The sequence below is a fragment of the Canis lupus genome, chromosome 1 (assembly GCF_048164855.1).
Source record: "Canis lupus baileyi chromosome 1, mCanLup2.hap1, whole genome shotgun sequence".
Classification (NCBI taxonomy): domain Eukaryota; kingdom Metazoa; phylum Chordata; class Mammalia; order Carnivora; family Canidae; genus Canis; species Canis lupus.
Genome location: NC_132838.1, coordinates 25,801,362 through 25,826,636, shown reverse-complemented (window position 1 = coordinate 25,826,636; position 25,275 = coordinate 25,801,362). Strand labels below are relative to the sequence as shown.

At 37.8% G+C, this 25,275-nt stretch overlaps 1 pseudogene; it reads right to left on the bottom strand.

Annotated features, from left to right (window-relative positions):
• LOC140631960 (tubulin alpha-1A chain-like) overlaps positions 1–25,275 on the bottom strand; it is a 167,371-nt pseudogene that overhangs the window by 131,671 nt on the left and 10,425 nt on the right.

Genomic DNA, 25,275 nt, shown 5'->3' with positions numbered 1-25,275 from the left:
AAGACTGAAAGTACAGTCATTTCTAATCCTGTCTAGTACATTCCAGCTAACTGGGAGCAAGAAGACATAGAATAAAAGGAGCTATTTAGTCATTGTAAAACTTCCACAAGTGCTGAGCTAAATTCCTTTCTTCATAAGAGTTAAAGCTGAAGGGAGCTGATTCCTTGGAACATGCTTCTCTTATCTCTATACACTATATCCCCTGCCACTGTCTTTGTTCAAGACTTTAGTATGAAGGTGAAAAAAAATGCAGCAAATCATATCTTACAAAGGCAAGTGAAATAAATTTATTTAACAACTCATTCTGGAATTATAGTTCATGTCACCATTTATCATGCCTAAAACCATAATAAATGGTTTGTAAAATCACATCAGATGGCTAATTTAGAAGAGGGCCAATGAAACAATGCAATCCACTGAATTCTTTATGGCCAATCAACACAGTCACAAAATGTGGAAGAGACCACGAAAGATTAGGCCCCTCAGTGATGCCGGAAATAAAACACAGTGCCTTGTTCTAGACCACTCTATTTGCCTGGAACTACACAAACATAACCAAATATGGATTCCTTTGCTAACCTGTCCAATTAGATTCTAATCTTATGGATCTTACAAAAAATACCATCTACATGAAGTTTCAAATCTAAACTCCCTCTGCCTCTCAGGATTATTAAAAATCAGTTGGTTGATTATTATAATGCAAAGTGATTTAGACTCATTTTCTGGTAGGGTGTGATATTCTCTACCAAAAGAGCAGCAAACTGTTTAACCCAACTCAGGATTTTTGCTTCTGGATAGATTTACATGGTGAATTTTCACATCAAATATTCACTTAACGAGCGAAGCCTTATATTAATAGATCCATTTTAAATAAACTGTCCAATAAGTCTTGAAACTTTGAAAATTATAGCTCTTTTCATTATGCTTTAAATCTTATGAGTCACATAATTTTCTTATGTACCGTTTTTTGGCTACAAGCACATCCTAAGATTAAACACAAATGATTGAAAAGTAAACTGATGCATGTGTCAGCATAATCTAAACATGGAAGGCATCATTTTATAAGCGAAATGTTGCTAAAATTCTGAAGTTAGAAGGTTTACTGTAAGTAAGAAGCCAAAAGTTCAGACATTCAACCAAAGTTGATCCAAAACTCTTGCATTGGAAACATTACAAAAGTGGGCTTTTCCACGAAATGGTCTGTATTTCCTGTTTTTAGCTAAGCTGGAAGTGCAATAGGAACAATAGTTATTATGGCATGGCATTGCTTCTACTTCTGGTCTGAAAACATCAAGCAGATGCTACAAGCATGACGAATCAAAAGAAAAAAAAAGTTGAGTGGAGAGGTGTTCTTGGCTAACGAGGACAGAATTTCCTAACTTGACCACCAGTTAACCATAGCTTGGACACCCAGTGTGCAATGAGTCACTAGCTACTTGCTCCAAAATAACACAAGAACATCTTGGGCTAAATTGTTACTGGAGTACATTGTTAATAATATTTCCAGAAAAAAAATTAAGCAGAAATAGTTATTCAGTGGATAAAATGGCATTCACATGAATTCCTTTTTTACAAAATAATCTGGAAATGAGACAGTACAAGCAACCTGCTAGACAGATAGTCTGATAATGTTATTCACAACATGCATTTAGAAATTCGGGACAAAAATCACAGCTCCCATCAACAGGTTGATAATAGCTCTTCACAGGAAAAGCATGGAATTGACAGAACACGAGCTGAATTTTCAAAAGCAGAGTCACCAAAGTCTTATGGATTGGACTACAGAGCTATATTTTGCATCTTTCAAAAGGCCACTTAACTGCTATTGTCTCAAATTTATTTTCTTAGAATCTTTAGAGCTAAAATTTCCCAACTGATAAACTCAAACCACAAATATTCAACCATTTAGTTAATATCAGACCTGTACATTATTGATGGTGCATACTCAATTAAGAAAGCAAATCTGGGAGCAATTGCTGTGTTCAATTTGATTGCTCCATGATAAACAGCAATGGGTGAAGTTGGACAAGTCATCTAGTGATACAATATCTAAGTGTCCTCTTCTATAACCTCAAAATACAACTTACCCCCTAATGAATCAATCCCCAAAGATGGAGTACAAAACTTGATAATAATTTATTAAAAAAAAAAAAAAAAAACAGGAGAAAAAGAAAACAAGTGTTTAGGTTTTGCAGCCAGGACCAGAGAGCCTTAATAGCAGACTGTACTAACACTGACCTATTAAGGAAGTCTGGGGGGCACCTGGGAGGCTCAGCAGTTGAGTGTCTGTCTTCAGCTCAGGTTGTGGCCCCGGGGTCCTGGGACCGAGTCCCACATCAGTCTCCCCATCAGGAACCTGCTTCTCCCTCTGCCTATGTCTCTGCCTTTCTCTTTCTCTCTCTCTCTCTGTCTCTCATGAATAAAATTAAAAAAAAAAAAATCTTACAAAAGGGCAGCCCAGGTGGCTCAGCGATTTAGCACCACCTTCAGTCCAGGGTGTGATCCCCGAGATCCCTGATCGAGTCCCACTTCAGGCCCTGCAGGAGCCTGCTTCTCCCTCTGCCTGTGTCTCTGCCTTTCTCCTTCTGTCTCCATGAATAAATAAATAATTTTTTTAAATCTTAAAAAAAAAGGAAGTCTGGGAGGCCTTGCAGAAGAAAGGAAGAAAACAGTGAAATGAGGCCGCTCGACTGAGACATGGGTCAAGATGTCATGAGCCTTCTCATCCATCCTTTTGTGAAGATCTGCCATTTCTCACACAAGGAGCAAGCCAAGTGTGAGGGTCAGGGCAGTGTCCTAGGGGTTTGGGGTCTGGTGTTACAGTGACTCCCCAAGGCCAAACAGAAGAGCAGAGGATGCATTGCTCAAAACCAGTCTCTGAGGGAGCGGGGGGGAATTCTCCACCAAGGTCAGGATATGAAGCCAAGCTGGGCAATAGTCATCAGTAAATTCTAGATTAGGGAGCTATGCCAGAGTCCCAGGCAGAAAGATGATAAGAGGGCCTAGATCTCTGGAGGAAGTAAGGATGATAGGCCTAGAGCATGTGCTTTTAGTGGTTACAATCACAGTTACACTTTTGCCTACCTTCAGGGGCAAAAATCCTGCACTGGCATGTACTGTTTTATTCCCTTTCTATGGTTTTGGCGATCTCCACTTTGCCACAGTTCCTGCCTCTCCCCTTTGTTTATATCCTTGATACTTCGTATGAGATGTGTGCTATGTGTCTCCAGGAATTTATACTCCAGCTCTAACTAATACTTTACATGATAGCAGATTAATCAAGAGCGCATATTGTTTGTTCATTATTCATTTTTATGGCTGGGTTAATAATTAAGCAATTTTAGTTAATGGTTAAAAAAAAAGAGAGATAAAGAAATAATGGGTCTCCTGTTTGGTGGCAGTCAGGCTTCCTTTCTGGAGCCACGCTGCTGGGGGGCTCTGAAGCGGGCGTGAGCTCCACCATGGGACCAGGTTCAGTTGATGGTAAAGCCTGGCACAGCGTAATGTAACAGACTATGTGTATTGTTTGTTCAACATCAATCCAAAAAAAAGACTGTGTGTGTGTGTGTGTATGTGTGTGTTTGTGATTTCTTGAGAAGGATTTGCCTGGCTGAAGTAATCCTGACACAAAGGAAACTGAAACCATACAGAAGCAAAACAAACACATACAGAGTGGTTCTCCACATTTAAAAATTACATGACAATGCAACCATTATAGTGAGTTATTTATGGGGGCAAAGATCCTGTCTCATTCATTTTCTAGGTCTCAGTATTGAAGTGTAGTGTCTGGCATATGGCAGGCATTCTATAAACATTCCATGAACGGAAGTGAACTTCATTGCTTCATATCCCCACTGCTGGTCTCCTTTCATCCATCCAGTTAACAGGCTACACTTGACCTCCGCTCAGCTACTACTTCCTCAAAAAGACTCGCCCAGACCTCCCCAACTTGATCAATCCCCCCTAATAATACTATTATGCACACTCCTTCAAAGCACCTATCAACTGTAATTGTACATTTGCTTGCGAGGCTCTTTGATATAAACAATGCAAACCATAAACAATAAATTTCAAAGAGGCAAGGACTGTATCTTTTTGTTTTTCACTCATGCAGTAAATGCTGTTTTTGTTGGCATTTAGTAAATATTTGTTAAAGTAATGGACCAACAACCCATAATTTTCATGGTTTCCTCTCATTCTAATAATGCTCACCAGACCTCAAATAATATGAAATAAATTATTCAACACACACTCACATAATAGTCAGAGCTGGGAAAGCAAGTTTGCAATGCAGGCCATCCAGTGCAGAAGCATTTTAATAAGGCAAAGGAAAAATGCAAATATCTTTCATTATAGCTAGAAGTTAAGTCTCCTTTCTAGAACACACCATTCAATTGCTTATGGAGAAATGTTTACTCTTTTATAGGCATCTCAGTTGTACCACTTTTTTGAAGCATAATCTATTAAATTGAACCACTAAACATCAAAAACTCTTAAGCGTTGTCAATTTCATATGGTCTAAACTAGCAGACTATGTATATTTGCTTCCATAGTTTAGTTTAACCATATGTAAGCAGTTTTTCTGTGAAATTGTTCTCTGTACCTTCAGAGTAAAAAAAGGGGGGTTGTGGAATACTCTGCTGATTCAAAATACAATACTGAGGAATATGAGCTATGGTAAAGAACAAGGTTATTTTCTAGTTTAAGACAAAGAAGGAGCAGAAACAGAAACCTAGTCATATTTAATCTAATATCTGAACATTTACAATAAACCAATATATCCAAATATTCCAGTCAGCAACTTAATAAGTAAAATTCCAGGAGAATAATTAAGAGGCAAGAAAAGAATATCAAAGAGGGCTATTGCTTCAATTGGACCATATTTATGAAGCAACCCCTTTGGTGTCAGCATACTCAGCATAAGACTCTGCAGTGGAAAACACAGATACAGCCTCTGCCCTCAGGAACTTATAATCAATGAAAGAGGCCTCAACAGACATGTGCAAAAATTCTCAACATCATTCATCATCAGGGAAATGCAAATGAAACCTACAATGAGATATCACTTCACTCCTTGTCAAAATGTCTAAAACCAAAGAGATAAGGAATAACAAGTGTTGATGAGGATGTGAAGAAAATAGAATCCTCATGCACTGTTGGTGGGAATGCAAACTGACACGGCCACTGTGGAAACCAGTATGGAGGTTCTTCAAAAAATAACAGAAATACCAAACTATCTAATAATTCTACTACTGAGTATTTACCCAAAGAAAACAAAAATATTAATTCAAAAAGATATATGCACCCCTATGGTTATTGAACATTATATTCACTATGGCCAAATTATGGAAGCATCCTAGGAGTCTATTAACAGATGAATGGATAGGGAAGATGTGACAGATACATATGATGGAATACTGCTCAGCCATAAAAAAGGATGAGATTGTGCCATTTGTGACAACGGGGATGAACTAGAAGGTATCATGCTAAATGAAACAAGTCAAAATGGAGAAAGATGAATACCATATGATTTCATTCATATATGGTGCCTGAAGACAGCAAATGAATGAACAAAAAAGTAAAATCAGAACTATAAATACAGAAAACAAACTGATGGGTTGCCAGAAAGGAGGGTGGTGAAGGGTTGGGCAAAATGGGTGAAGGGGAGGGGAATGAGAGATATAAACTTCCAATTATAAACTGAATAAATCATGAGAATAAAAGGCACAGCATGAGGAATACAGCCTATTGTATTGTAATAGCATCGCCTGGTGACAGATGCAGCTACATTTGTAGTGAGCACAGCATAATGCATGGTTTTGTTAAATCTGTGTTGTACACATGAAACTAATGTAACACTGTGTCAACTATACTCAAATTTAAAGAATCATTTAAAAACAATAAAAGTGGACTCAGTGTTCCTCAAGCTTCCTCCCATTCCCTGAGGTAAACCCTTGGCCTCAGGCAGGTCCATATGGATATTCTCCTTCCCCTGTAGGGAATCACTTATCTCCACGTAGCTAGAATAAGGTGGGGGGTGTATAGTGCTATCACACCAAGTCAGGTTTCAATGAATATTTTTAGGATAAATTAAAGAATTAATTAATTAATCACTCCATTGATATGAAAGGGAGATCTGTACAATAGAAGCTGGGTGAGAGGACCTATAGTTTGCTTTCAACAAAGGTCATTTTTTTCCGGCTTAGTTCTAATCTTCTAAGCTTTTCAATATATATTTTGATGGTTCTTCTATCACCTGGGATAAAGAAGACATGTTTATGGCTGACTTAAAGTCAACCTTACCCAAAAGTAAAAGTTTGATTTTCTTCTTTAACCATGCAGCAGATACCCCTGGCTCTTAGAAGGTAGAAGGATCTCAGTTCTGTTGGGAATTGGGAAAATTACAAAACCTCTCTGTGCCCATCTTTTTAATCTGTAAGATGTTGATAATCATATATAAATCTTCTGAGAATTAATATTCTGAGACAATACATGAAGCCATTTGGCACAATATCTGGCTTATAGTAAGCACTCAGCCAGTGTTGGTATTATGATTAATACTATGTTTATTGTAGCATTACTATTCCTCTTCCTATCTATTTTTTATTGGGGAAAACGAAGTCCTAGTTAGATTGAAGAACTCTGATAAGAAGGTAAAAAAAAAAAAAAAAAAAGACCTGGTAACTTCATTCAATCATTCCACAATATTTATTCAGTTTCTGCAAGTATCTAGGTTGACCAGCTCCCAGAGTCAAATGGGCAACTTACTAAAGGCTTAGAAGGGAGAGGGTAGAATTGAGAAAGAGTAAGGGAAGCATAAGTGAATGCGACCAAACTAAGGTACAAACCCTTATGCAACCAGCATAAATAAAAGGGATCAGGTACAGAAGTGAATGTCAGGGTGATTGGGCAGTGTTAAGCCTTATAAAATCATATTAACCTTTAACATTATGAGAGCCTAAGTCTGGAGAACTTTTTTAACCATGACTGGACCCTACCTACTTAACCTAAAATATTAAAAAATAAAAATAAAAATTCCCCGTTTTAAATGAGCATAAATCTCATCAGAGATGGTTTTTTGGGTTATCATAATAAGAACTAACAGGTAGAATATGGTTACCTTGGCAAGAATTCACTGAAAATTGAACTGGAAGTCTATTCAGAAATGGAGGTCTACAGTGAGCTAAGGATGAAAATCCAACCTAGTGAAGAACAGTAAGGATGATTTCCTAATGTATTGAGCAATAAAATGGGAAAGTAAAAGCAACTCTTCAGACTCAAGACTTAAATCCCAGGTTGCTCAGAGCTGGTCTTAAAGAGATTGAAGTCAGCAGTGGGGAAGCAGCAGTGACTTAGCTGAAAGTCCCCAAGTTCTTTACAGGGTCATTATTTGCTGACTGTTTTCTACCAACTACGTATCTGCTTTCTACCAGATATGCCAGAGTAGCCTGCTAGAAATACACAAGACTCAGGAAGCTATAAATGCACAGTCCCTAAAGGTTTGTTTGTTTGTTTTTTAACCAGGCCAGAGAAGAGGGGAAGGGACAGGAAGATGCCTTGTGACCCATCAGAACTGTGAAGGCTATTTGTAAGCTAACACTTAACCAGTCATACTTGCACAGATGCTGGAATAAAACAGGAACATGCCTGGGTCACAGAAAACTGACTTTATTACTCTCAGCCATAGTGAGAGTCAGAGTATCATCATCGTCCTGCGCTGGTTCCCAGAATGCCAATTAGCATAAGGCAACACAAAAAAGGGTCAGGTGGCACCTGTACATTGAGTGAGCATTATAGGAGAAGGACCCTGAGCTTAAGGAACCTGAATCTTTAACATTTGTCAGTAGGCATGCCTACTCTTTGCTCTGGACAGAGAGACATTATCTCTATTTTCCAAGGCTGTTCACTGTATAAACATTCTTGAAATAATAGAATGGAATAAGGTCAGTTAGTTCCTCTGCTCACAAAACATGATGAAATGAGACACCCATTCCGAGAATCGTCTCCCAACATGACCTTGACACCAAGTGCACTCATGAAAAACAGGCTTAAATGCTTGACATCTTGCTGGTTGAACAACTTAAATGACAATGGATATGCAAAGCCCTTTCTGGCTCAGGAGAGCATCTAATCTGGACAAACTATCATTTCAAATTCCCAAGAACATGTTCCTGAGCTTGTCAAACCACCCAGAGGTATCTATGTCCTCTTTTTTAAGATCAGCACACATTTCTAAGACTCATCTTTTACCATTTCCCAGAAGGATTTGGGGATTTATATGACAAAAGGCCTTTGCAATATAATATCTCTTTTCTACTGGTGCCAGAATGGTATTTAAAAGTATAGTCTATATCTATCATGGGTTTAATGTAGGCACAGTCCTACTCTATACTATGAGCGCATTTCAATAATAATGCCCCCGTGCCTCTACCTACCTACCCATCCACCATGCCTCCTAAGTAAGGCCATCAACACTGAATAGTAAGAAAGGCCTGAGTTTAATGCTGACTAGCTGTTCCCTTGGATGAGTCACTTCTTCCTCTACCTTAATCTCTTCGTTGCAAAACGGGAATAGTAACACTCATTCTTCCTACCACACGCAATTTGAGAAAGTCAAATGGTGTAACGTCTGTGGAAGTATCCCATAACTAAGGAAAAAAAACTTTAAAGTGATTTCATACTATAATTAGTATTTCTCCAGCTCGTGTGCCTTCAGGTATGCCTTTGAGCAGACATGTATAAACCAAGTCTGGTCATTTCCTATGCTCAGAAACCGAGTCACTGTACTGCATCAAGCAGAGCTGTGGGGTAAGCAGTTATCTGCAATTAGATTCATGTGTCATTGAGTGTCCAGGAGATACCTCTTTACCATCAAGGATTCGGAGTCAAAAGGGGAAAAAGAGGGAGGGAACACACTGTTATTTCTAAGTCAGAAGCCTTTCCCAAGTATATAAAATAGCCCAAACGGTGTGATATCAAACAATGGGCTTTGGTCAATGTTTAGCTGCAAATCAGTGAATAGTAATAGCACAAGCATCAGATCAAAAGTGGGAGGCAAAGAGAACAGGAGCAAGGGAAGAAGGCAGGGATCTGCTACTGATTGATGCAAACAGCTTTGAAAAGAAAACCAAAGTAAGAATAAAAAAAGAGCTAAAACACGGAAATATGAATATATTCTTATGACACTGTATTATCTTCCTTAGGAAGAGAGCTTGACCTGGATCAGTCCTACCCACCCCAGAACTTTGTACTGTATTCTCTTCTCAGAAGTTGTCAAATTTTGGCAAAGATAACCACTTAAAGGAAACGGGTTTTCCATTAAAATTAAAGCCAACAAAATTATCTATTCCCTGAATTGCCTTTGAGTTTCAGATGCTTTGGGTCAGCAATGAAATTAGATGTATCTAAGTATGTTTCTAATAGCATCCAAAAGTCTAGAAAGAAGTGATTTGTAGAGCTCCGCAGTGTGAACTCTCTTTCTGGAAAAGAGCGAGTTCAGAAGTCCACTTTGGGCATCACGTGTTTTCTATGCACTTGTCTGTGTTTTCCATTCTGTTTTCTCTCTTAGCTTATTTGACCTGGTCTTCCAGTTTATTAATCCTGTGTACTGATATGTTCCCTCGTCTGTTCAAAATATCTAAAGTTCTTAGTGTTAAATTTTTCATTTGGAGAATGTCCATTTGATGAATTTCTATAAATTTTAATTCTCTGCTCAAGTTATTCATCTCTCCAACTATCTTGGTACATCATTTTCTCCATTTTCTTGATCATATTAACCAGAGCTACTTTAAGTCCTTATCTGATAAATACAATATCTCAATCATTTATGAGTTTGTTGTGGTTTTGCCCCCGCTTCCCCGGTTTTGGTCATTTTGTCCTGTGTTATGGCATGCCTTGCAATTTTTTATTAAATATCATGGAAACTCTGAATGATCTCTTTCTTCAAAGAGCGTTAAATGTTTTCCGGGCATTCAGAAAAAAAGAAGAAAAAAATTCTAGTAGATCATCTGTTCCTTTCTAGGCTTGACAGGAAACCCTGTCAGCTCTTGTCTTGTGGTTTTCCCAGAGTAAAATCCCTACTCCTGGGGCTTGACAGGCAGGGTCTCCACCAAAAGCCTGACACTGTTTACCAACACTCCCCCACCTTGGCAACACTTAAATTCCCAATCTCTCCTTTAGCACCATGTGGCTGCAAATATCTCAGATCAGCTATTGGCCATCAGATATATTTTTGTACTAGGTTTCTTGAAATCTCTGCCCCTTTTATGTGCAGGTTAGTAGTTAGCTAGTAAGCAGAATTTATATGTAGACTTTTAGGCCACTTTTCTGTGGTTTCCTTCTCTTCAGAAATGCACCCATCTAATCCTAGCCACTTTGGTTGCCTCAAATTCTGACTTCTTTCTATCTAGTCCCATAACAAAAGCCACTTTCTTCTTATACTTCATTCATGATACACATCGAAAGAGAAATTAGATCCCCTCCTTAAGGCTGGTAGACAGTAAATATAGTTTGACATAGTAGAATGAGGCTAGGCAGGGTTTATGGTATTGGGTGGGGGGAGGAGACAGCCTACTAAAATAGCATGTAGTAAAAACAGCATGATTTACTGTGGCAGACAAGGATAGGTACAGTTCAACATCAAAGTGCCAGAAAATCAGGCGAGTACCAGGCAGACTAGGTGATTCTCAAAATCCTGAACTCCCACGATAAGCAAGGCATTAAGAAGGCAAAGAATCCTGAAGTGGAGCCTGGCATAGCTACATGGGCCTCTGGTGTGCCAATTAATTTTCCCCATCAAAGTCTTTTATTTTGTCTAGATCATGGCTAATTAATCAGACTCAAAACACTTAGACGCCTAAAGCAACTTTGACTAGTTACATGGTAACCACAGCCATCAGTAATTACATAAGGAGATAGGTGTCTATTTATCTATAACCTACCACCAACTCTTCAGGCTCCATTACACCAGACTACAAGAGAGACTCCAACATCCTCAGCATTATTCAACCTCATCAGTCACCCAGCCCTCTGACAGAGACCAGAGAGCTTCCAGCCCTTGTGAGTCATGACTCATAGCAATTATTAATAAAAACTCATTTATAAGAACATAATTTTTTTGAAATAAAAATATAGAATTAATCAACTATCTTACCTTTCTGGTATATGTATTATATTTACCATGAGCAATGTATTATTTAATGATTAATATTTAATGCTTAAAGAACCAACATTGTTAACACAATTTTTATTTTCTAGATAAGCGGCTATAAGAAACATGGCATTTTTTATGTGTTTACCTCTATATTCCTTTTACTTATTAGGAAAAAAATGAAGTGCTCATCTTCTTGATATTTCCACAGCTTAGCACCAACACACAGTAGGTGATCAATAGGTGAATAATGATTTAATTAAACATTTTTTGTTGTTTTGTTTTTGTTTTCAAGAATGTTTTTTTTAATAATAAATTTATTTTTTATTGGTGTTCAATTTGCCAACATAAAGAATAACACCCAGTGTTCATCCCGTCAAGTGCCCCCCTCAGTGCCCATCACCCATTCACCCCCACCCCCCACCCTCCTCCCCTTCCACCACCCCTAGTTCATTTCCCAGAGTTAGTCTTCATGTTCTGTCTCTTGTTCTGATATTTCCTACCCATTTCTTCTCCCTTCCCTTCTATTCCCTTTCACTATTATTTATATTCCCCAAATGAATAAGAACATATAATGTTTGTCCTTCTCCGATTGACTTATTTCACTCAGCATAATACCCTCCAGTTCCATCCACGTTGAAGCAAATGGTGGGTATTTGTCATTTCTAATGGCTGAGTAATGTTCCATTGTATACACAGACCACATCTTCTTTATCCATTGAGATGGGTTAGCAACTAATCCAAGGAAATGCCCATCATGCTGCTACCAAGTTAAATGGACTTTCTTGTCAGGTACAGCTCTATAATAAAAATGGAGAAGAGAAAAGAATCTGGAATTGTTACAGATTCTTTACTAGTAAGGATATAGCATGCAATCAAAAGAGCTGAAGAGGAGAGGGTTTGTTCAAGAACCGACTCTGTCACTGTCTGTCTCAGACTGTGTCTTAGAGCACGGTACACAACGCTTAGGGATTCTGTTTCCTCACCTGTAAAAGTCAGTAAAAGGAAAGGTCTGTTCTCGCTCCACAGAGCCCTGGTTCTGCAAAGGTGAGGCGGGGAGCTGAACTCCAGTCCCCTCCCTTGTAAGAACCAAGTTAGTTCCTCTTAGTTTCTCTAGATTATATTTGTACCACAGGTGCCATGAAAAGTGGAAGACCACATGATCCCAGAAATTTTACCAACTCTGAAAGTTTTTAATTCATGTTTAACTAGATGAGGGGGGAAAAAAAGAATAAGCTGTCAATTTTTATAATCAGAACCAAAAATAAAACTATTTTCATGGTGCCCAAACTAAGCATTTCTAAGACAAATTTCCAAGATTTCCTTAATTTTTAAATTCACATACTTAATAAATATTTAATCCATGTCTTAAACTCATTTTCTCATAATTCATCACAGTACTTATTTTCTGAGAACTAATGCCACATCTAAAAGGACTTCTTAGTCTATTCTTTTTAGCATAAAGCTGGAGTTTCAAAGCAAAATAATTTAATTTAGTAACTAAGCTGATAATTACTCTGGTTTATGTGGTTTTTAATATTGAAACATTAATTATTTTCCAGTTTCTCATTTATTGGGCTTTATCATGTGCTAACAATGCTTATAAGAGAAATCATTGGAACACTGAGAATTCCTTCTCCAGAAGGTGAATTTCTACTTGATCTCCAAATTTTTAAGTATTTTAATTTAAAAGAGTAAATCTTTTCTCTTTCTTGATAATATGAATTATTAAGGGAAATACAATAATACCTCACAGCTGGGGGGCACTTATATATATATATCAACTCTATACTACACATTTTAAATAAGCTACATTTCTCTGCATTCTGCCAACTGCAAAAAGTAGCTTTTACTACATCCCAGAAAGGAAACTGAGACACAAGCTCTCACACTTAATGAGGTTCTTATTCATGCATTTTGCTGAATACCAACATCTACCACAGGACATGTATACCCTGGGAATGAAATAAACCAGGATGTTGAAAATTGCTAAAAACAACAGTAGTAAGCTAGAATTCATTTTACTCTTTCCTGTTTATTTTTATTTTCCTCAAGATATATTACCCCATCATAAAATAAATAAGATAGTAACGAGAAGAAAAAAAGCAGCAGAGACAGAGCTGAAGTCAGGAAATGTACACTTAACATCAGTTCTGCCACTGGCTACATGGCTTTGGACAAGTCTTTAAATATACATTCTAAGACTTTAATTTTACCTACATAACAATTCAAAAGGGCTTGGGGGAGTTCCATCAATAGTAACTGGGTCACATCCAAACTAGTGTGAAAATTATTATTATTGAAGGAATAACTGCAAATAATAGTCATGTTTTAATTTCCATTTTACTATCCAAAACTAAGCTTCAAAAACTATTCTAAGACAGTTTAAAAATGGTTTCCTTTGTCTCACATGGAACTTTTCCTATAAATAAAACTGTCAATATTTCCTGTGTGACTCTTCTTCATTACTCTGCAACTTTCTAAAGAAAAACTGCATTAAATAAACTCTAGAGAAGCCATATTTAGAAGATATGGCAATTAGCAAACACTTCTTAAAGTTTATTTATCTTATAGGACAGATGCTTTGTCTTTTTTTTTTTTAAGAAAAAATAAACTGAAGTTAAAAGAAAGCACATATTTTTGCTATATCAAATAAAAATCTAGTTTACAGGGGATCCTTGGATGGCTCAGTGGTTTAGTGCCTGTCTTCAGCCCAGGGTGTGATCCTGGAGACCCGGGATCGAGTCCCACGTCGGGCTCCCTACATAGAGCGGCTTCTGCCTGTGTCTCTGCCTGTGTCTCTCTCTCTGTGCTTCTCATGAATAAATAAATAAAATCTTTAAAATTAAAAAAAAAGTCTAGTTTACAAACAGAAATACTAAATGGTAAGATTTGGTCAGTATGTGATCAAAGCTTTGAATTTCCACAGGTACCATTCTTTTCTTATACTTTACCTTTTTGACAGTAGGAAGTCAGGCTCTGTCTGTCACTTCATCTTGTGGCCTGAAACCAAAGGTCATGGCGTTATTTTCATGACAAGCTACAAACAAAAACAAAAACTCCTATTCCTAAATTTGCTAATTGTATATTCAAAGTAGAAATCACATTTCCCTTCTATTCAGGATTTGCCCATATAACAATACAGCAAACTTCTTTATATGTAAAACTTTTCAGATCAACTCAGCTTTAATACTCAACCCTGGGGCAGCCCAGGTGGCTCAGTGGTTTAGCGCCACCTTCAGCCCAGGGCGTGATCCTGGAGACCTGGGATCAAGTCCCACGTCAGGCTCCTTGCATGGAGCCTGTTTCTCCCTCTGCCTGTGTCTCTGCCTCTCTCTCTCTCTCTCTCTCTCTGTCTCTCATGAATAAATAAATAAAATCTTTTAAAAAATAATAATCAACCATATACAATGTGTGGGTTAAATAACTCTAACTTCCTTCCTGGGGGGTGGGGAGGGGAGATAGAAATTTGACCTTCCTTTGCTTTTTTTTTTTAATTTTTGGTTGAACATTTGTATCACGAATTAGCCCACAAACCAAATGAGCATAAATTGGTTTGTTTCTTTTTTTTTAAAGAGCCACCAATTTTGGTGAATTTTCATTTTGGTTTACTTTTAATTTAACATTTTAGATTGGTTGGTTGTTTTTTTTTTTTTAAAGACAGCCACCAAATATTGACTCATATCGTCTTATCTATTCATCTTCTAATTCGATTGTTGGTTCTCTTGACTGTCTGATACCAATCGCCCACTGGTATAACATCCAGAGAGTTGTAGAATCCTCTTGGTGGCATTTTCAATGTGTGATTCCACCACCTTCATCCATATATAAACACACCACATAAAGACAAGCTAAATGACCCAGCAGGATTTAAGAGAAGTGTAGCTCAGAGTTTATATTTCTGCGTAACTCCTGATACTCTAATCCAGTATGAAGGGAAGAGAAATCTAACAAGGTTGACTTACTGAGTCTGTAATGTCCTGTTTTAATACCCAGCTATTTTTCACTCTTTGTGACTGAATTTCCAGGGGTATATATAGAGGAAGAACTAGTTATACACATTTAGTGAAAAGGAACGTTCCATCTCCGTGTCTGTAGGGTGCCAGCTGACCTAAGAGTAGACTGATACAATCAAGTTAAATTCATACTTATTAATATGCAAAGCACTCTACTAGGGATACGGAGACATTTAAGATAAGCTTAGGAGCTGGGCCTAAGGAGTTTTTAGGGAAAATAATATACTTTATCAAAAGTGGAGACCTACTTGTGCTAAAAGAAATTAGTCTTCCCTCTAGTTTTAAATTTTTTAGGGGCTCCTGGGTGGCTCAGTTGGTTAAGTGTCTGCCTTCAGCTCTGGTCATGATCCCAGGGTCCTGGAATTGAGCCCCACATTGGGCTCCCTACTAAACAGGTAGTTTGCTTTTTGCCCTTCTTCTGCCCCTCCGCCACTTGTGCTCTCTCTGTCTCTTTATTTATTTAAGAGAGATAGAGCGCACAAGCAGGAAGGGCAGAGGGACAGCGAGAGAGAATGTGAAGCAGATTATACGCTGAGCATGGAGCCTGATGGGGGCTTGATCTCACAACACTGAGATCACCACCTTGAGATCATCACCTAAGCTGAAACCAAGAGTGGACACTTAACTGCATCACCCAGGTGCCCCAAGTTTTGCATTTGTTTTAACTTCTCTTCCAAATAGTTTCTGAGAATATAATGATATAATTGTTATCACACAATCCAAGACACATGAGGCACCTGTAGTTTCCAACTGTATAATGGCATATGTCTTCATATAAAGTAAATAACTACATTAACCCTATATATAAATTTTATTTATTCTCAAAAAGTTCTGGTGAGAACTGAAAACCCCCAATCAAATAAATAAGGATACGATAGAAGATTTCATTGTATTTGTTACCAAACAACATTGCCAAGTTTTTGAAAAATATTTTAAAACTATTCAGTCCATATTTCTAACCTAATGATAACAATTATTATTTATTTTGTTCTGAGAGTGTCAAAAATAAAATTTTTGAGTGCTATTTAAGTTGGGTATTTAAATAGACAGTTATCTATTAACTTAAACTTTGAATAAACATTATGGCTTCATTAACAATTATATTTTAATTAGACCTTTAAAATTTAGAAATAATAGCTCAAGCTAAAAATAATGAGCTGGTAGGCACTTATAGTGGTTTAAAAAAATACTGTGTGTATTACACAAGTTCCATAATTTCTTCTAAGTACACTTAACTAGGAAAATTGTTAGGTTTTTTCTTTTATTAGTAGTATACACAATGAAACAAAAAACTGAATTCTCTAAATACAATGGTTATTAAAAAAAATAAAAGTGGGACACCTGGGTGGCTCATCGGTTAAGCGTCTGCCTTCCGCTCAGGGCATGATTCTGGAGTCCGGGGATCGAGTCCCACAACAGGCTCCCTCCATGGAGCCTGATTCTCCCTCTGCCTGTGTCTCTGGCTCCCTCTGTGTGTCTCTCATGAATAAATAAATAAAATCTTTTTTTTTTTTTAAATAAAATCTTTTAAAAAATAAAATACATAAAAAATTTAAAAAGTCCCTGAATTTTGCTTTTCGGCTTCACATTTTCATGAAATTCTAGTTGTCGTAATGATCTTAAATCTATGTTGTGACAAATGAGTGATTCTTTTTCTTTTTAAGAATCTCATGCCTATGCAGGTAGTCATTTATCCAGCAATAGGTAAGTATTTAAACTCTACAGAAAGCATTATGCCTGTTCCTCTTAATATACCATTTTACCTAACAAATATGGACAGGTCACTCTATCCTCTTTACTTTATAAAAGGTGATGTGATGTCTGGAGAAATCTATGGAATTTGGGGATTTAGAGGAGCCAGGTGGGAATCCTGGTTTTGCCACTTACTGGCTCCACGGCATGGACAGGACACATCACATCACCCAACTCTGCTACTCCCTTTATTTATAAAAAAGGGAGTAAACAGTATACATGTGCAGGTTGTGTGACAATATGAGATAACCTGTATAGCCAGTCTGGCACAAGTCCTCAATGAAGGCGGCCATGACTATTACCAATAGTATACACGAGGGTCACCTCAATGGACTAGAGAGACTCGCCTCCTCTCCTGAATACATGGATAGTCATAGTGAAATAGCGTGTTTGAGGAGGGAGACCACCCACCATCCACCAAGACCACATAGCTGTTTCTGGACTGTCCACAGAGGGGTTGCTGGAAAAGCAGGATGGTGGAGTAGGAAGATGAGGGTAAGAGAGTTAGAGGAGGCTCCTCTGCTCACTGCTGCATAGACAAGACTCTATCACTGAAAGGTGTCTGCCTTTGTGGTTTCTAAAATCTGTTTTTTTTCACTTCAGTTAACCAAGACTTTCACTGAATGGTCCCTAAGGTCACTGACCTATGTTCTCACACTCAATGTATACTGAAAGGGTCGCTTGCACCATTTCAACAAGGCACTAGATGCACAGGAAGGAAAAGTCTAGCACCAGAAAAAAAAATGTGTATGCCCACTCAATATGAATGCCTTAGTAATGGTAATATAAGTTTCATTTTATATTTGACACTGAATTTTTGTGACTTTTCCATTTCTCTTTCTCATTGACTCATCTTTATTCCTCAAACTGTTATAATTCTGGTATTTGTTTTTTTTTCAGTTAGGTCCCTGAACACAATTTTAAAGCCAAGTTGCCAGTTCAAAGCCAGATGTCTAACCACCACCGTTAAGGATTGTATTTGTCCTACAAACACTTACTCAACAAACTCCCATCAGATAAAATTTATAAACAAGGTAGTGGGCTTGGTACAACAGGCAAAGAGAGAAATGATTCAATTCTGCTCTTGTGGAACTCCATCTGGTAAGGGATAAAGGCAAACCATTACATAGCTAGAGATAAGCTGTGAAAGGGTAAACCCTAACCCAGTCTGGAATACCAAAAGGGAAAGTGGCCAGTGAACTGAGAATTGAAGAAAGAATAAGAGCTGACCAGCCAGTACAAAGGCATGAAAACATGTAACTCGTGCTAAAGTCATCATTATACTACTAGACCTCATGTTACCACAGGATCCAGTGAGCATATCCATTCCTGAGCAAATGGAAGAATTTGTGAGGTATCTTGGCCAAGTAATACTCACTTTAGCTATGTTTCTTCCTCATTAAATGAACATTCTCAATACTTTATAGTTGCTAGATGTCACTGTGTGCAAAACATCCTACCAGGAGTCATGGAGAATCATAAAAAGAAGAAAACAATATAACCTTTGCCTTCAAGAAAGATGCATTAATTCAACAAATATTTATTGTGCTTTAAGATTTCTCCATGTGCCTGGTGCCCTGCAAGTTGTGGAGACAAAAGGTAATATATACTATTTATTGAAGCAAGAGGAGAAACAGAAGCATAACAATTCTAGCATTACTAACTCTTAGTCTTTGAGACTCTCTTAATTTTGCCCTTTAAATCTGCAAATGCCTTCTTAAACTCTCTAAGCCCTGAAGAACCATTATAAAGCAAAGTAATGTATATATGTTTCAAAAGAACATCATACCAATCTTCCAGAGTTCTCAATGTCCTGCGGTTCCCATGCCACACAAATGCGTGATCACTGGTTTAACCTTTAGTTTGCATATAATCTGCTTCTGCAAATAGATTGTAACATCCCTGTAAGAACTAGGTATCTTTTAATATCCCACTGTGTTTAAAACAATGTTAGGAATATAGCAAATGCTCAAAAAAAAATCAAAATATTTATACATTATTTACTTAGAAGGGAAATAACAACAAACGACTGATTGACTTTAATTTGGGTTATTTTAATAGACTTATTAGTCTGGAACAGTTTCCCACTAATATCTTCCTATGCCTTAGGTTTGGCAACCTTAACAACTACATTAACTTTTTAAATTTTATCAGTCAGTCAGTCAGCAACTTTTTCTAAACACCTACTAGTGTTACAACTCAATTTTCTAGAGAATTATTTACCATAATTATGTCTTGAATAAAATAAACACTGTAGTCCTCAGTATTCTAAAAAACATAAACTTACCAGGTAGGAATACATGAGCCTCAGAAATTTTATTTATAATCAATAAATACAAAATATCTATGAATTGATATAAATATGCTATAATATAAAACACCATAGTTCCTAAAACTTTAGCAATTATGTAACTTTAGCTAAGTAGGGAATATTTGTAGAATATTTTAAAGTTCAAGGTAGTTCTCAAACTTTACATAAGGAATTCATTCAAGAGTGGATTTGTCTGTAGTTGATACTATGTGAGAGGTTATTCACAAATACTCAGAAGTCAACTTCCAAGAAAAACCTTATATTACCTAGAAACAAACAAAAAAAAAGATAGCAATTTGCCAGTAAGTTCTGCTATGATCTTTGATATCCTTAAACAAAACAATTTCTCTATCTTTATCATTCCAAAAATTTAGAAATTTTAGAAGAAGTTATTATTTTCTATGCATTCCATTCTGTTAAAAAAAAAAAAGCTAAAGAGCACAGCTATATCCCAATACTCAGAAAATTTTGTAAGTAATTACATTAGAAAATACAGATATAAAAGTAAAACTACATCTCTTTCACACTGATGAAGTCTGTATTCACTAGGACATTTTCTAAGTACAATATCTAGAAACTATAAATATATAGAGTGTGGGTTCAATAAGATAGTAAAATAAGCTTAGAGATCAAGATCAGCATTTTTTTAAGAAAATGGAAAGAAAACAATTTTAAAATACCAAAGATATCACTTCTAGTAAGTATTGTCTAAAATTTGTTTCACCATGTAAGTGCATCTGTCCTGGATCAAATATAAAATGAGCTCCTACCACAGTCAAAAGTTCATTGGTATAAACACACCTTACTTACCACTCCTCTATGTGCTGAATGAGCAATATGAGCAAAGTTATAAAGCCATGATATACATGATAAAATTCAAAGTTACTGAAACCAACTGTAGCAATACAGGAAATGAAAAACCGAGAATAGGGCAGGGGTGGTGGGTAGTGAGACAAAAGAATGGACAAGATAGGAGCCAGACACAGGGCCTTCTTTTAGAGGCAATGGAAACTGTATGAAGATTTCAAGCAGGCTGCATAAGCAGTTTGCACTGATAGATTCTTCAAGCAGCAGCGAAAGGAATAAATTGGAGAGGTAAAAGACCAGTTAGCAGAAAGACAAATACAGGCAAAAGATGTTGATGGCATGATATGCTGGGAAGATATAATGAGAAGGTAGAGTTCACAGAGCTTTGTGACGGATTAAATACAGAGGGTGAAAGAGAAAAAGGGACATCCAACCATGTACAGGCTTTAATATGGAATGGTATACTGCTCCTAATCACTAAGTCTGGGAACACATTAAAGGGAACAGATTTGGGGGTAAGAGGACATGAATTTGGCTTTGATTATGCTTACTTTAAGATCTGTATAGGACATTCCGATTAATGTCCTGTATACAGCACAGAAAAAGTTTCTGGTTGAGATCCAGAGAGCAGGGAGCCATCAACAATGTGGCAGTTAAGGAACATGTAAGTAAGGAAAGAACCAGTGACAGACTATGGGGCATCCACATCAAAGTGGTAGGCAGAGGGAAATAAGACTTCAAGGGAGACCAGAGGAAATGGTCAAAGAGGAAGAGTGAGAATGGGACTCAACACAACACACACACAGAGATCAAGTTCTATAAGAACTGAAAAGAGGTAATTCTATCAAACGTTTAAAGAAGAAACCATACCTATGCTACTAAAGCTGTTTGGAAAGATAGAAAGAGATGGAGTACTTCCAAATTCATTCTATGAGGCCAGCATCACCTTAATTCCAAAACCAGACAAAGACCCCACCAAAAAGGAGAATTACAGACCAATATCCCTGATGAACATGGATGCAAAAATTCTCAACAAGATACTAGCCAATAGGATCCAACAGGACATTAAGAAAATTATTCACCATGACCAAGTAGGATTTATCCCCGGGACAGAAGGCTGGTTCAACACTCGTAAAACAATCAATGTGATTCATCATATCAGCAAGATAAAAAACCAAGAACCATATGATCCTCTCAAAAGATGCAGAGAAAGCACTTGACAAAATACAGCATACATCCCTGATCAAAACTCTTCAGAGTGTGGGGATAGAGGAAATATTCCTCAACATCTTAAAAGCCATCTAAGAAAAGCCCACAGCAAATATCATTCTCAATGGGGAAGCACTGGGAGCCTTTCCCCTAAGATCAGGAACAAGACAGGGATGTCCACTCTCACCACTGCTATTCAACATAGTACTGGAAGTCCTAGCCTCAGCAATCAGACAACAAAAAGACATTAAAGGCATTCAAATTGGCAAAGAAGAAGTCAAACTCTCCCTCTTTGCCGATGACATGATACTCTACATAGAAAACCCAAAGGCCTCTACCACAAGATTGCTAGAACTCATACAGCAATTTGGTAGCGTGGCAGGATACAAAATCAATGCCCAGAAATCAGTGGCATTTCTATACACTAACAATGAGACTGAAGAAAGAGAAATTAAGGAGTCAATCCCATTTACAATTGCATAAGATACCTAGGAATAATCCTAACCAAAGATGTAAAGGATCTATACCCTAAAAACTATAGAACACTTCTGAAAAGAAATTGAGGAAGACACAAAGAGATGGAAAAATATTCCATGCTCATGGATTGGCAGAATTACTATTGTGAAAATGTCAATGTCACCCAGGGCAATTTACACGTTTAATGCAATCCCTATCAAAATACCATGGACTTTCTTCAGAGAGTTGAAACAAATTATTTTAAGATTTGTGTGGAATCAGAAATGACCCTGAATAGTCAGGGGAATTTTAAAAAAGAAAACCATATCTGGGGGCATCACAATGCCAGATTTCAGGTTGTACTACAAAGCTGTGGTCATCAAGACAGTGTGATCATGGCACAAAAACAGACACACATAGAACAATGGAACAGAATAGAGAACCCAGAAGTGGACCCTGAACTTTGTGGTCAACTAATATTCGATAAAGGAGGAAAGACTATCCATTGGAAGAAAGACAGTCTCTTCAATAAATGGTGCTGGGAAAATTGGACATCCACATGCAGAAGAATGAAACTAGACCACTCTCTTTCACCATGCACAAAGATAAACTCAAAATGGATGAAAGATCTAAATGTGAGACAAGATTCCATCAAAATCCTAGAGGAGAACACAGGCAACACCCTTTTTGAACTCGGCCACAGTAACTTCTTGCAAGATACATCCACGAAGGCAAAAGAAACAAAAGCAAAAATGAACTACTGGGACTTCATCAAGATAAGAAGCTTTTGCACAGCAAAGGATACAGTCAACAAAACTAAAAGACAACCTACAGAATGGGAGAAGATATTTGCAAATGACATGTCAGATAAAGGGCTAGTTTCCAAGATCTATAAAGAACTTATTAAACTCAACAGCACAAACAATCCAATCATGAAATGGGCAAAAGACATGAAGAGAAATCTCACAGAGGAAGACATAGACATGGCCAACATGCACATGAGAAAATGCTCTGCATCACTTGCCATCAGGGAAATACAAATCAAAACCACAATGAGATACCACCTCACACCCGTGAGAATGGGGAAAATTAACAAGGCAGGAAACCACAAATGTTGGAGAGGATGCAGAGAAAAGGGAACCCTCCTACACTGTTGGTGGGAATGTGAACTGGTGCAGCCACTCTGGAAAACTGTGTGGAGGTTCCTCAAGGAGTTAAAAATAGACCTGCCCTACGACCCAGCAATTGCACTGTTGGGGATTTACCCCAAAGATACAGATGCAATGAAACGCCGGGACACCTGCACCCCAATGTTTATAGCAGCAATGTCCACAATAGCCAAACTGTGGAAGGATCCTTGGTGTCCATCGAAAGATGAATGGATAAAGAAGATGTGGTTTATGTATACAATGGAATATTACTCAACCATTAGAAACCACAAATACCCACCATTTGCTTCAACATGGATGGAACTGGAGGGTATTATGCTGAGTGAAGTAAGTCAATCGGAGAAGGACAAACATTGTATGTTCTCATTCATTTGGGGAATATAAATAATAGTGAAAGGGAATATAAGGGAAGGGAGAAGAAATGTGTGGGATATATCAGAAGGGGAGACAGAACATAAAGACTCCTAACTCTGGGAAACGAACTAGGAGTGGTGGAAGGGGAGAAGGGTGGAGGGTGGGGGTGAATGGGTGACGGGCACTGAGGGGGGCACTTGACGGGATGAGCACTGGGTGTTATTCTGTATGCTGGTAAATTGAACACCAATAAAAAATAAATTTATTTAAAAAAAGAACTGAAAAGAATCCACTGGATTTAGCAACAAAGAGGTTGTTTGTTGCCAATTTGCAGTGCTAGAGTCAGGAGACTTATTGCAGCTGGTTGAGTGGTAACTCAAAGGTAAGTATTTGGCAATAGTAAATACAGGAAAGTGTGTGTGTGATTGTGTGTGTGAGCATGTGTGTTTTAGGAGCTTCAGAGTAAAAAAAAATAAGTAGAGCAATATATAGAGAGATGTGAAGGTCAAAGGGAAAGTTGTTTTGTTTGGGGATTTTTCTTTTTTATATGAAAGAAATGTATTCATCATTATAGGCTGAGAAGAAACTACTAGAAAAAAAAGAAATTGAAAGATCAGAGACAGGAAAAAGAGAAAACCAATAGCACAAGCCAAAGTCTTCCTAAATCGGGCTGCCCAATGGAACTTGCTACAACAACAAGGGTGGCCACGCCACCCTGTCCAGTAGCCATTAGCCATATGTGGCTACTGAGCACTCTAGATGCAACTAGTACAACTGAGGAACTGAATTTTAAATTTTGACTAATTTAAATTTAAATAGCTATACATGATGACCACTGGCTACAGAATTGAGCAGTCAGCTCTACACTAAAGGAATGGCCATGAGGCTGAAGACCTATCTGTCTTGAGAAGGGCGCTTGAGTTGATCATGCCTGATAGTCTCATGGAGGAAGGAGGGCTGCTCTGCTGAGAGGTGGGGCAGGGTAGGACCCTTGAGGGAAAAGTTTTGGAGGAGAGATAAAGGAAAAGATGGGAAAGAGCTGACCAGAACAATAAAAAGCAGAACATAGCAGAACTGAGGGCCAAACTGAGACTGAAAACCAGAACTGTATGGCAGGCAGTGTGAGAACAAATAAGGCAGGGAGCTGGCTTGATAAAAGGTTGGGAGGCCGAAAACCACAGGTGCTAACAAGAGACTGTTGACATAAAACATGACGCCATGGACAGGTAAAAAAGTAGCCAGAAGAAAAGGAAGGGGCAAGAGATCAAGCTTTCAGTTGGGTCAAATGACAGTAAGTGAGTAGGAGAGAACAGGAAAGGACAAATGGTTTAGGACCCAAGGGGATGGAGTTCTACGTAATGTGAGGGCTTGAGGCAAGTCCTGGTTGGCTTAAAAGAAGCAAGCAACAAGAACATAGAGGTAAGTTTGGATGGTTGTTCTGGTAAGTACTAGGGGGCATTATATGATGGTGGCAGGGGCGGGGGTTCAATGAAAGAACATGAGCCAAGTACAAAGTCCCCAACAATTCAGAAAATCAGAATGATATATTGACACATATGAAGAAATTCTGTAAGAATAAGAATTTTTAGGACAGGGTTTCTGCAGAACACTGCAACAAAGAAGAGGGAAAGGGAGGATGAATGTGGGAAATGTGGTCTCAACTGTGGCTTATCAGGAAGTCCTGAAAAAGGACTGGGAGAAGCAGAGAGATAGAAGGAGGATTACCAACCATCTGCAAAGATGATTACCTCCTAACAGGGAGGGTTCGTGTTGGTACCATAAACAACCTGCCCAACCCATAAGTTTCTCTATTCTCCTTTCCTAGGACTTTGGTGCACTTCACTTTTCTTCAAAGAGGCAGAGGAAGTAAGCACAGTTTTGGCTATTACTATTATTAAGTCACAATTTTTGCAGCTATTTTTTTAAAGATTTTATTTATTTATTCATGAGAGACACAAAGAGATAGACAGAGAGAGAGAGGCAGAGACACAGGCAGAGGGAGAAGCAGGCTCTACGCAGAGAGCCTGATGTGGGACTCGATCCAGGGTCTCC